The sequence below is a fragment of the Mercenaria mercenaria genome, chromosome 16 (assembly GCF_021730395.1).
Source record: "Mercenaria mercenaria strain notata chromosome 16, MADL_Memer_1, whole genome shotgun sequence".
NCBI lineage: Eukaryota > Metazoa > Mollusca > Bivalvia > Venerida > Veneridae > Mercenaria > Mercenaria mercenaria.
The window spans coordinates 36091293-36105724 of record NC_069376.1 but is presented as its reverse complement, the minus strand read 5'-3'; the positions used below and the strand labels follow the sequence as shown (position 1 = coordinate 36105724).

Sequence of the window (14432 nt, the reverse complement as noted above, 5' to 3'; positions counted from 1 at the left end):
TCCTGAATTAGTTATGTATCAGCATGTTTGAAAATTAAAAAAAGAATATCCACTTCATATTAACATAATCTGATATCAGATTTTGAAAAATGATCAAGACAGGCTCGATCTTGATTACTGAGATCACGCCAAGACTGAATTCCTGGGCTTCTGTTTTCAAAACATTTTGGGTCTCAGTTGAGTTTGATAATGAAACATTGTCATTGATATCAATATTGCATGTTAAAATTTAAGATTTAAATTTATGACTATTTTCAAGTGACTATTCAGTATGGATTGTCAGTCTCAAATGGAATTTAATCTTTAAGTACCATCAAAACTAGCTGTCATCATTTCAATCTAAAACCCAGCTGAGACCGAAAATTGTTTTGTGAAGAAAGGGCCTGTGAAGCGTCAAAGGTCAAAATTCCGATCATATTCCAAAAATGTTTTATGGCCAGTAAATCCATAGAATTGTCAACGAGATTATATTTTTGAATTAGTCAACTCCTATGACGCCATTTGAGCAATTCTGTGTGGTCATTTGATACAACAAGCTTTGAAGTCGAGACTAGCCTTTTATCATTATTTACAAAGCCTTTTTAGTCGAACACATGCAAAAAAGGGGTATGTGTAGATACTTGTCTTCAGGGAACTTGAACAAAGATTTAAACTCATGAAAACTCAAGGTATATATTGGTTTAAAAATTTATTATGTAGCCATCATGAATATCATGGTAGGGTGACCGGGAATACTGAATGAATTCAGTATCGTATAAATTTGAATGTGTAGGGTTTGAAATGGTTAAGAATATATAATACCACGCGCGGCATATTTTTACCGCGATGCATTACAATGTCACGCATCGTATCGTGCATATTCAAAATTGTGCGTCGTACAATAGCATTTCAGCGTCGCGCGTGCTATAATACGAAAGCTCATGCTCCATATACACTATATACATTTTTGATACCAAAAATGTTGTTGTGATCCCCTACCGTAAGGGTCGGTGAACCTCTTGCGGTGCAGGGGAAGAGCGTCTTTCTCCTCACCAGAAGGTCATTGGTTCAAATTCTGGTTTATAGGGTATATTAATCGTTGAATCAACAGCCGTTTTCACTGCTAGCGAATACTAGCTAGAACCTCACGAAATTGACAGCAAGCATATAAATAAGTTGCAGCACTTCAAATAAAAAGAAGTTTGCGATACAGATTTTGTTCATAAATACGGTAGTCGAAAGATTTGAATATATACATTAATCAAAAAGCGATATAAAAGGTAAAAGGTTGAACAATTTTAAAAATGTCCCCACACTGTTAAGAAATATTGGTAATTCATATACAATAAAACGGATATTGATAAATCTTATAGCTGTCTTTTCTCAGATATTTTAAATGAAAACAGTATTAAGGCATTCGTACCGGATGCTAATTATGCAACTGTTCAGGTATGCATAACTTCCTCATATACAGTTTGAGAAAACCCCTATAGTAAGTCCGTAGTCCATGGTCCGCAGTACGCGTCGAAGTAAGCTGAAAATCTCTATTTGAACCCGAGGGTTTTGATTTTTTAGAGCCCGAAGGTTTAACACTTGTTTTAACAGCAGCCTTTCCCTTTACAGGACCCTTACCTTTTTTTGTATCAATCACTACCGACTTCAATTTTGTAGAAGCCTGGGTTTTCTTACTCTTAGTCTCGTTGTTGTTTAAGTCAGTGGGTGGGGGAGGGTCATCGGCTGGAAACCCTTCAAATTCTTCTTCAGAGGGGTGTAGACTCGTACGGTCATCATCAGACATACTTACATATATGTATGGTTAACAGAAAATTACTTAAAGACCGAAAGGTACGGTCATAAAAATAGAAATTTTTAAAACTGTTTATAACACGTCTATTTTAACACGCCGCAAAATGGAAATTGAATCTCGTGGGATTTGCTGTATTGTGGGTGATGAGCAGCGCATGCTCAGGTTACGACGTCATCAGGCGGTATATTTGAAACCTTTTAATTTGAGATAAGGTTTAAACGTCCAGAATGGAATGCTATATATACATGCGAAAAGCCGAAAGGCTTTACGAAAAATAATGGAAACACAAAGACTCGGATTTCTGACTTTTATTTGTACCAAAATATCTTTAGAATTCTGTTCTAAAATTAAAGTTAAAAATAATTTAGTAAAAACCGATGACCATCTTTGCCGAAATGTAAAGTGGGTGCGAGTTTTTGTCTCCTAATTTTTAAAATCATGGTCTAAAATTGGGTTATATATGGCTTAAAATTTGTATTGGTTTATAATGTTTCTTCTATTAGAACTACCATAAATTGCAAACTTTTAATCGGTAATATCAACAATAAGAGCTTGAAATATTATATAATTTTCTGCAAACCATTTTTTTCGCCGGCACTTTACTCGCGAACCACGGCATCCAGGGCCTTCAAACTTCACATGCTGATAGTACTTATTGAATACACTACCCCTACTAACTTTGAAGTCACCAGATCAAAGGTCAAGGTAACGGGGGCCAACGTTAACTTTTTGCATGAAGGCACTTTTCTCGCGAACCACTGCACCCAGAACCTTCAAACTTCGCGTGCTGATAGAACTTATTAAGTATACCATTTCTACTGACTTTGGGGTCACCAGATTAAAGGTCAAAGTCACAGGGGCCAACGTTAACTTTTTGCATGAAGGCACTTTACTCGCGAACCACTTCACTCAGGACCTTCAAACTTCACATGCTGATAGTACTTATTGAGTATACTACCTCTACTGACTTCGGGGTTACCAGGTCAAAGATCAAGGTCACAGGGGCCAACGTTAACTTTTTGCATGAAGGCACTTTACTCGCGAACCACTGCACCCAGAACCTTCAAACTTCACATGCTGATAGTACTTACTGAGTACACCATCCCTACTGACATTGGGGTCACCAGGTCAAAGGTCATGGTCACAGGGGCCAACGTTAACTTTTTGCATGAAGGCACTTTACTCGCGAACCACTCCACCCAGGGCCTTCAAACTTCACTTGCTGATAGTACTTAGTGAGTACACCACTTCTAATGACTTTGGGGTCACCAGGTCAAAGGTCAAGGTCACCAGGACAAAGGTCAAGGTGCTGCGGGGGCATTTGTCACCATTAGTGACAGCTCTTGTTGATCAGTAATTTAGTTAAGAATGGGAAGTTTTTTTGGAGACCCAAATTCAATTGTATTTACGTGCTTTTTGTAGGCAGAGAATGCTTTTTCAAGAGTTAAACTGTTACCACGTTTGGCGGGAGATACCATTTCACTGAATTTGTTTGTTTTTTAGATCCGCTCATGCACCCGCTGCCACCAGCACCCCCCCCCCCCCCCCCCACATCCCTTCCCCATATTTAAATGTCCCCAAAGTTTTGGAGTTCAATAAGATTTGTCCAGACATAGTTCCATCCTTCTGAATTTGTGTCATGCATGTCTTAAAAAAGTATTTGACCTTGAGTCATCAGACATCAGTTGATTGTTTATTAGCATGTGAAGTTGTGCAACCGGGGTTTTGTTTCAGTTTTCATTCAGCCAGTTCAGAGTTACAGACCTTGACCTAATCGGCTTAAATTTTGTATCACTTATATCTCTAAAAGTATGTTACATAGAAACATGAAACATTAGGGAATTGTTATGTAGCATGTCAAGTTGTGCACCAGATTCTCTGTTTTGGATTTCACTCTGCCAGACCATGGTGTTGTGGTTCTTGACTTGGTACAAAATATGCATAATGGCCTTAAAATTTTGTGTTGCATATATCTAAAAAGTGTTTGACCTGGTGTCAAGAAACTATAGGAATATTGTTCAGGATGTGAAGGTTTGTCCCTGGGGTCTTAATTTGGGATTTTACCCCTCCTACTTCCAAACTCTACCCCCACTCCTCCAAAATGACAGTTTTTTCTCATACTTTTTTTGATGTTGTTTTGTACTATCTACACCCCACCCCACCCCACTGATGGCTCATGCATGCATCATCATTCTCCCTCCCCAAGGTAATGTAAAAGTTTACTTAGTTTTGCGTTTGCTGGAAGTTGGTGGTTTTAATTTTTTACTTTTCATACAATTACTGATATCATATTTCTCAGATGGCTTCTAAGTATCTCTCACATACACCCCCACTTACCCTAACCCCCCCCCCCCCACCCCCCTCACACACACACACATGCACACACACGCAAACATACACAAATATTAAAACATTTTTTTACATTCTTCACACTTATGTAGCTCTATATCTCGTACTGCTTCTGAAATGCCCTCTACTACTGTAAACCTAGAATTGTTTTCGCGCTTTTTTAATAAGCGCCTTTCGCGGGTAGTATATTTCCGTGAAATTAAATAGCCACGAAAAACTCTGTTCTAACAAAAACGCGAAAGATTCTAGCTTCAGCTTATATAGATCGCTATAAAATGGTTTTGTGCTTACACATACCTGGATATTAATAATTCATATTCTAGCACCGTAATTGTATAACATGAGTGCAGAAATCCACATTATTTCAATTGATTTACAATTTGCTTATTTATGAAGCAACAGCATTTTCAATATCGATCCGTAAGACAAACAGGGGATAAAAACAAAAACAATATGCATCTATCGAACGACATAAACATGCAATTTGCAGTCGGCAGCCAATACGATATATTATTTGTAAGTAAAATATTGTGTCTATTTCTGCAAAGTGTGGATTAATCGCCTATTTAAATGGCAAACAAATGACAGTGTAATAACAGCAATTTACTGACTGTCAATAATTGGAGGTGTGAATAACCGTTGATATGGATGAAAAGGATTAGGGTTCATTTATAATTGAAGGATACAATAAAACTGAATGTTTTCGAGAATACTATAAATGCAACTATGTAGTGATACTTACCTTATAATACTAAATATGTTCACTTGCGACTTCATATTCGCGGGATTCGCGATGGATATGATTCCGCAAAGATTTGTATCCGCGAAAATGTTCATGTTTTGGAAAACGCGAAATATAGTATCCGCGAACATTTCTAGGTTTACAGTATTCTATTCTGACCTCCTCTACCCACCATTTACACATTTACAACACCCCCCCCCCCCCCCCCCCCCCACACACACACACACACCCTGAACAGTTCATAAACAATTACTAGATTCTGAACAGGTTATTGCCTTTGATTCATAAGAAGAATTGCTTTTTTCACAATGTTTAAATTCTGGCGGCCTCATTTCCTACCCAATGCTCATAATAATTATACAGAAGATGTATATCTTTGTCATCATTTAGGAATTTGATACTGGGCCCCGGATCTACCCCCTAGTTTTAGAGTTGTCTACTATTCATGATTATCAACACTTTCATATTTCACTATTTTGACTATCCAGCAAATTCATTTCATTGTTAGTAGTATAAGAAATGGGGGTTCTGAGCCACTTTTTTCAATTTTAGTTAGCCACCCTCTTCTAAAAAATCCAAAATCGACCAATTAAAAAAACAAAAATTTTTAATAAATAATTTATTAAAAAAATTTTTTAAATGAAGAAAACATTTATTTATTTATTTATTTAAAAATATTTAAAAAAAAATCCAAAAGGAAAATTTAAGAGTTTCTTTATTTAAACCCCCACTTAAAATATTTTAAAAATTTTATAATTGTTTGTTCATTTACTCTTTGATTGTAACTTTAGTATTCTTTACAATAAATCATACAAGGGTACTTGGTTTTGTACATTTTTAATAAAAAATAAACAATAATAACCACAGAGTGTACTTGTTTTGACTTGATATTTTGTAAATTTAAATAAAATACATTATATAGATGATTTACAAAATAAAATATATTGTTTGAAAAAAGAAGATTTACTGATAATATAAATCCTCATTATGTTACAACAAAAACGGGAGAAAAATGATAATGGCTACTTTCGTCTTGCGGAAAGAATGAAATCAAAGTTTTTTAAAAAAGTACTATGACAACAGTAATTAAGACATCCATAAAGCAGTTTGCCTTTATTACCTAAAAAAGGGTTAACACTTCCAGGATATAACTATTGTGGACCAGGAAATCCTTTAGATAATGGACCTCCTGTCGACGAACTGGACGCAGTATCTAAGACCCACGACTTTTGTTAGACGGCGGGTAAAAAAGGTATTTTGTGACAAACAAATGCTTTCCAACTAAAAAACACAAAAATCAAAAACATTTGGAGAAAAGATTGCAAAACATTTAGTTGTAAAACCTATAATTAAAACGAAATATAAACTTGATTTGGACAAAAACGAAAGTCAAAAAGGGGAAAAGGGGTATACCTTACCCCCGAAATAAACTGGAGTGATGAATTAGCAGAAGAATTACACAAACCAATTAAAAGAAAATTTCTAAACGAAGAGTGATTGTCAATGATATTGATGATACTTGGTCTGCCGTTTTAGTTGATTATGCAAGCTTTTTCAAAATATAAAAAGGAGTAAAGTACTTGTTAACCGTATTGATATATTTAGTAAATATGCGGGGGGTTAAAAAATTCCATTAAAAAAAAATAAAAAACCGGAGAATCTGTTACTGAAGCATTTTGAAAAAAAAATTTTAAAAGATAGAACAGGGACAAAGTCCCCGAAGGACGGCAAGGATTCCACAAAATTTAGGGGTAGATGAAGGAAAAGAATTTTATAATAAAAAGTTTGAATCATTTTTGAATAAATATAAAATTAACATGTACCATACATTTAAAAGAAGGTAAGGCTGTAGTAATCGAAAGATTTAATAGAAGTTTAAAAAGAATAATTGGAAATATTTTACAGCAAAATAATACTTATACTTATTTAAATAATTTGCAGGTTATGATTGATAAATATAACAAAACAAAACACTCTAGTATAAAAATGACACCAACCAAAGCCAGTAAAAACTTAAATAAAGGTACTGTTTACTTTAACTTATTGGTAATTTAAAGATACCAAAGAGCAAAGAAAAAATTTTAAAAATTTGGGTGATCGTGTTCGCTTAAGAAAACTGAAAAGACATTTTGAAAAAGATATACACCAAACTGGACAGAGGAAATATTTATAATTTATAAAATAATAATACAAAACCCAAGAACATACTCTATTAAAGATTAAATAATGAAATAGTTCAAGGTTCGTTTTAACGAACAAGAACTTTTACCTACTACACAAGAAGTTTTTTAGAATAGAAAAAGTTATTAGACGAGACTATAAGAAAAACAAGCTTTAGTAAAGGAAAGGTTACAATGAAAAATTTAATAGTTGGGTTCCGTTTAGTGAATTAGAAGAAATTTAAATTGAAAATATTTTAAAATAAAATGAGTAATAAAATTTAATTTCTAATAATGGAATAGAAACAATAGTTTAAAATTAATTATTCACCTAACTAAAACTAGCTGCTGCTTACAGAAAAATTAAAAATTTTGGGGAGAGTAAGTACGGGGTTCTATAATTACAACACATATCTTTATTGTTCACTGAAATTAGCACTTTTTTCCGGCTATTCCTATATTTGTAGCAGCTATTCGGTGTTGTTCCATCAGTAATTACCATATTTATTAATAGACTAAAACTTAACGACAAGAAAGCTATTTTAAAATTGCATCACCACAAAATAAAACAACTAATAAAAAAAAGCACGGTTTGCGGCTTTAGCTGTTCATAATCCTAATGATCCTAGAAAAGAAGAAGAGAAAAAAGTTATTCAAGATATTTTTACAATACTGTTAGAAAGGCAGAAAGAAAAAAATTTATTTAATCCCCTTTTGAAAGATATATGAAAGAATTTAAACTTAACGGATATAAAAGTAAAAAAGAAGAAGAGTTAAATTAACTTTAACTTTAATTAAAGATTTTTTCTATACGTATTTTATATAAATGAGAAAAATTATATCAGTTGAAGGTAATATTGCTTCAGGAAAAAGTACGTTTTTAGGTATTATTAAAGAATATAATCCTAATTTTAATAATAATAATTCATAATTTAATAATTCCAGAACCAATTCATGAATGGCAAAATGTTATGGACCCAAGCGGAAATTCATATAATCTTTTTGAACTTGCTGCTCAAGAACCTCCAAAATATTCATTTCCTTTTCAATTAAAAATTTAAAAAACAGTCACATAAAAATTTTTAAATTCTGCTAAAAAATTTGGGTGTTTCTTTTTTTGGGAACGATTTTAATTTAACTAACGACAACGTTTTTACAAATGAATATCATGACAACGGTTTTATAAATGACCCCGAATGGGCATTTAATAATCTTTTCTAATTGATCATTTATTAAAATACATGAAAAACCCGATTGATGCTTTTATTTATGTTAAAACCGATCCTAAAAATATGTCTTCAAAGACTTCAAAAAAGAAACAGAACTGAAGAAAACAAAGTTCTTTTATATTTTTTTAGAAAACACACAAATTGCACGAAGAATGGTTAAATAGAATGTCTCAAGAAGGTATTAAAATTTTAACAGTTGATAACAACTTAGAAAAAATAACCTTAAAATCTTATTCAAAAGATATAGATAATATTACTCGTTCTTTAAATGTTCTTTAGGTGCGTTTTTTGTGTAAAGATTTTTTCTATAAGTATTATATAAATGGTTAATAGAAAAGTAGATAGAATGGTTATGTTAAAATTATCTAACGTTTTAGGAGAAATAGAAAATCCAGATAAAAATTCATATAGAAAAGTTCTTAAAAGAAGAAATGTTATTAAATCAAAACTTAATCAAATAGCTGGTGATGAATGTAAAAATCATGTCATTGATAAATTACAAAATGTTAGAGATCCTTATCTATTAGAAAGGAATTTATTTGAATGGGATTGTGGTTGTATATTAACTGAAGAAAAAAATACTGAAAGGTTATGTGATTGTCCCATACCAAATAATTATCGAAACAATCCTAAAAATGTTATTGCAATTAATTGTAGAAACAAACGAGGAAAAAATATATAAAATTTATTATCAAACATCTAAAAATCTTAATATTAATTCAGAACGATATCAAATTGTGTGAAGGTAGAGGTAGGGAAAAATTTTTGGAAAAATCAAAAAACAACGGAGAAAGATATAAATTGAAATATTTTTAATATATAAGTTTTTACCGCGTGTGCGTTTTGTCCAAAGATTTTTTTTCTAAATATAATATATAGATGGAAACCGAGAGATCCACAAAACAATATTATCAGAAATTTGAAATTAAAATTGAATATAGACAAGATCCAAAAAATCAACTATATTTAACTATAAACGACTCTTATGAAATACTTAAAGCTGAACTTAAAGCTTTAAAAGGTATAAAAATAAACGTTGTTTTAAAAATAACTTTTGTAAAAATGGATAAAACTGATACAATATATAAATCAGCTTATTTTCAATCAAAGCTTAGAAATTATTAACACAAACGAAAAAAAAAAAATTTTTAAACGTCAAGCTTTTGATGAAATAATAAATAAAAATTGGTAATTGGATTTCAAAAGGGAAGTGGGTTGGAGAATAGAGTCAGTTGATGCTCATTATATGAATAATATAAGTATAGTCCATTAGCTGCTTCAATTTATTTAAAATTACCAAAACCATTACAGAATCCAAAAAAAGGATTAATAAATATAAAGATGATGATAATGAATGTTTTAAGATGGTGTCATTTAGCTTAAAAATTTCCTGCAACAAAACATTCTGTGAGAGTTTCAAATTATAAAAAACATATAAACGATCTTGATTATACTGGAATTAAATTTCCTTTTACATTAAATCAAATACCTAAAATAGAAGTTTTAAATGAAAAATCATTTAATATATTTGGTTATGAAGAACCTAGGGGAATTTATCCATTGTACATATCAAAATATCAATACGAAGAACACTGATATTTTTATTAATTAATAATGATAAAAAATCACATTAGTTTGGATAAAAGACTTTAATAGTTTAATGTTTAAAAAAACAAAACATAAAGAAAAAAAACATTTTTGAAAATCAGCTTACAAAATTTTTCCCAAAAAAAATTTAAAAAACATGTGAAAATTGTTTAGCTATCAAGGTACCCAAAGGGTGTTAAAATGCCACCGAAGGTAGTAAGTAGAATTAAAAACTACCACAAACAATTAGAAGTACCCTTTGTTTTCTATGCTGATTTTGAAGCAATAACTAAAAAAGTTTCAAGTACCAACCAAACCCAGAATCTTCATTTACCGAGCCGTATCAAAAACATATAGACTGCGGCTATGGTTATAAAGTTGTTTGTTGTTATGACGACAAATATACTAAACCAACTCAGATTTACAGAGGACCTAACGCAGTTTATAAGTTTATAGAAAAAAATGCTTGAGGAAGAGGAATATTGTAAAGAAATATTTAAAGAGCACTTTAACAAAGAATTAAGAATGTCTAAAAAAGACGAAATTGTATTTAAAAAGCAGAAATCTTGCCACATCTGTGGTAAAGAATATAAGAAAAATGAAACACCAGTAAGAGACCATTGTCATATAACTGGAAAATTCAGAGGAAGTGCTCATTCAGAGAGCAATTTTAATTTTTAGATTAACACATAAATTCCTGTTATTTTTCATAATTTAAGAGGTTATGATTCCCACTTTATTATGCAAAAAAATGGGGAAATTCAAAAAAGAAATTAACGTCATTCCAAACAATATGGAAAAATACATGGCGTTTATGATTTCTGATTTAATTTTATTCATTTTTCCCAATTTATGTCGCAGTCATTGGATAACTTAGTAAAAAACATCCCAGATTTTAAATATTACCCCAAGAATTTCCTAAAAATAAACTAATTTATTAAAAACAAAAGGTGTTTATCCATAGATTACATGGATTCATTCAAAAAATTCAAAGAAACTAAATTACCACCAAAAGAAGAATTTTATTCAGTGTTAATGAAACTAATATTTCTGATAATGAATACGAAATGCTAAAAATATCTGGAAAAAATTTAAAATAAAAACAATGGGAGTTTACCATGATCTCTACCTAAAAACTGACGTACTGCTTCTAGCAGAGGGTATTTGAAAATTTAGAAGGTTGTGTTTATCATATTATAAATTAATCCGTGCCATATTTTAGTATCCTGGGTTAGCCTGGATGCAATGCTTAAAATGACCGAATTCAATTAGATTTAATAACTGATATCGATATGTATTTTTTTATTAAAAAGGGGCCTTAGAGGGGGAATTAGCTATATTTCGAACAGATATAGCAAAAGCAAATAATAAATATATGAAAGATTACAATCCAAAAGAAAAAAGAAAATACATTATGTACCTTGACGCCAAAAACCTTTACGGTTGGGCCATGTCGCGACCTTTGCCCTCTGGGAATTTTAAAGGGGTAAACCGAAAAACAATATAAGAAATTAATTGCAAAAGGTAAAACTAACTTTATAGTTGAGTGTGATCTTGACTATCCAGAAGAATTACATTCTGTTCACAGCGATTATCATTAGCTCCAGAAAAAATTAAAATACCAGATGAATGGTTATCTAATTACGTAAAAATATTAAAAAAATTTGAAATAGGAAAAAGCAATGTAAGAAGTTGGTTCCAACTTTAATGAAAAAGAAGAATTATGTAGTTCATTATAGAAATCTTAAACTGTAACACAACTCGGTTTAAAAGTAACCAAAATACATAGAGTATTAACTTTGATAAAAGTCCCTGGTTAAAAGAAAAATTGACTTTAATACACAAAAAGATCTGAAGCAAAAATTTCTTTTGAAAAGGACTTTTTTAAGTTGATGAACAACTCTGTATTCGGTAAGACGATGGAAATTTACGCAAGAGGGTTAATATTAATCTAACTCATGACGAAAATATTTTATTAAAACAGTTGCCAAAACCATCATTTATTAGTGCAACAAAATTTAACGAGAATCTTTTTGGGATTCATAGATAAAAGAAAGTTTTATTATTAGATAGACCTTGTTACGCGGAATGTGCATTCTGACTTATCAAAATATTTAATGTATGATTTCCATTATAATTACATTAAAGAAAAGTATGGAGATTCAGCAAATTTATTATTTACTGACACAGACTCATTGTGTTATGAAATTAAAACTAAAGATGCGTATAAAGACTTTTATAAAGATAAAGAATTATTTGATAATAGTGATTACGAAACTAATTCAAAATTTTACTTCGGTAATAATAAAAAAGTAATAGGAAAATTTAAAGATGAAGCTGCCGGCATTCCAATAGTTGAGTTTGTTGGATTGCGGAGTAAATGTATTCATATCTATTAAAAAACGAAGTTAATGTTAAAAAATGTAAAGGAATTAAAAAGTGGTTGTTAAAAAGGACAATAGTTTATAAAGATTACAAAGATACTTGTTAAACTACCAAAGTATGCATAAATTTAAAGTTATAAATCGAAAAAACATAATGTTTCTAGTTATGTTATAAATAAAACATCATTATCATGTTATGATGATAAAAGATATATCCTCGAGGACGGGGTTACTACCCAAGCCTACAAATAAAAAAAGATTTATACATCATTACGATGTAATTTTTTAAAGCTCTTTATGATGTGATTTTACAAAAATTTATAGTTTTTTATTTTTTAAAACATCTTTATGATGTGATTTTTGATTTTTTAAGCATCTTATGATTTAATTTTAATTTTAGAAAGAACAAAAGTTTTCTTATTTTTAAAACATCTTTATGATGTGATTTTAGAAAGAACATAGTTTCTTATTTTTTAAAACATCTTTATGATGTGATTTTTGATTTTTTAAGCATCTTTATGATGTGATTTTTGATTTTTTAAGCATCTTTATGATTTAATTTTAATTTTATAAAGAACATAGTTTCTTATTTTTAAAACATCTTTATGATGTGATTTTTTATAATTGTTTTAGGAGAAACATAAGTTTCTACTTAAATAATAGAACCATAAATTGTTGATTGAATATTTTAACGTTCAAAGAATTAATATAAATAACATCATTCATGTTAAATTTATTAGCATAATTAATAGAAATAGATTCATTTTTTCTGTTATTTTTTACATCGTAACTTTGAAGAATTATATTTTCTTTGTTTTTTAGTTGTAATTTAGCTTCTCCTTTATCTAATTTAATTGCATCAACAAGAATAATTAAAATACAATTAAAATTAATTCTTACATTATTACCATTTTGAACTAAACCAGGACTAGCAATTTACAGTTTTCCACTGAAATAATCCACTATCAGTATCTTCGGTATAACATGTTAAGAACAAGGGGCTTTCTTATTAAATTTTTCTTCTATTTTACTTACTTTTTTATTATATTATTAAATATTCCCATTATATTAATTATTCCAGTTAAATAAAAAAACAGTAAATTAAAGTTTTAATTCAAAAGTTTACTTTCTTTATAAATTTTTATATTCCTCCAATATGTAGAATTTGACATGACTCTCCTCCCTAAGAAATAAATGATACTTCTGTAGATGATGAATCGCATAAAAGGGTGAATGTCAAACATTGTCCCTTTCTGTTTAATGAATTTAATTTTTTCTGATACACACATATTGTTCAAAAACGGACCCTTTTTCATCAAACCGGATGTTATATTTACACTCCCACCGGGAAATGTACCTGTAAAACCATCTTGCCACCACCTAAAAAGAAAATGTGATATTTTGCATTTTTTCCCCTGTATAACCGGCGTTAAATAAAACATAATATCTATTATATAAGTTCCAGCCTTTTTGGCTGAAAACACATTTTTTAATAGTACATCCGGTACAGCTAGTTTATATTCTTGGTTTATGTTTATAAAATCTCTATAATCTACGACATTTCCAGATTCCAAATTAAATGCATTAAAATATCCCTCATCACTTCTATTTATTATTTCATATAATGAATATATCCAGACACCGTGGCGATCAAAATACTTTTTCATATTTATAAATGAAAATGTTGGTTCTCCTTTTTTATAATCGTTGTTATATTCAAAAAGAAACAATTCACGTCTTACTTTTTCCAGTTCAGATTTATATTCTACAAATTTATTTTCATGTTCGAGAATTACTTCAGCAAATCATCAACCGTTTGGGTTTTAGCAACTTTAAAAAGCAGACCCTTTGTCAACAACCCCCTTTGTTCTGGTTAATGGTGTTTCTTGTTTAGGAAAACATTTTTTACTTTTGTAATTTCTTCTGCATTAGTAGAAATTGTTTGGGTATTACAGTGGTTGATTCTCCTTGTTTAGCTGATATTTCAACTACAGATCCAGATCATTTATTATTTTTTTAATTTTATCATTAAATTCGTTGATATCTTTTGTAATATTTCTGTAAGTGTACTTAATTCCGCGTACTTTTAAAATTTTGCGTGTGGGCAACAGTATAAACAAGATCCGAGTTGTTTCTTTAAATTTTCTAGCCGATCATTTTTGTGTTAATTGCTTCTCTTTGTTTAACTGATTTTTC

The 14432-nt window shown here is 30.3% G+C and overlaps 1 protein-coding gene across 2 annotated transcripts in view; it reads left to right on the top strand.

Moving 5' to 3' along the window:
* The first annotated feature begins 4316 nt into the window (after positions 1 to 4316).
* Positions 4317 to 14432, top strand: part of LOC123539987 (snaclec A11-like) — a 74996-nt gene continuing 64880 nt past the window's right edge. Inside the window, exon 1 of one of the 2 annotated variants that reach the window (XM_053526737.1) lies at positions 4317 to 4651. The gene's annotated coding sequence lies outside the window, so the exon portion shown is untranslated. Of the gene's footprint in view, positions 4762 to 14432 lie in introns of both variants that reach the window. The other variant, XM_053526736.1, reaches the window with a different exon arrangement.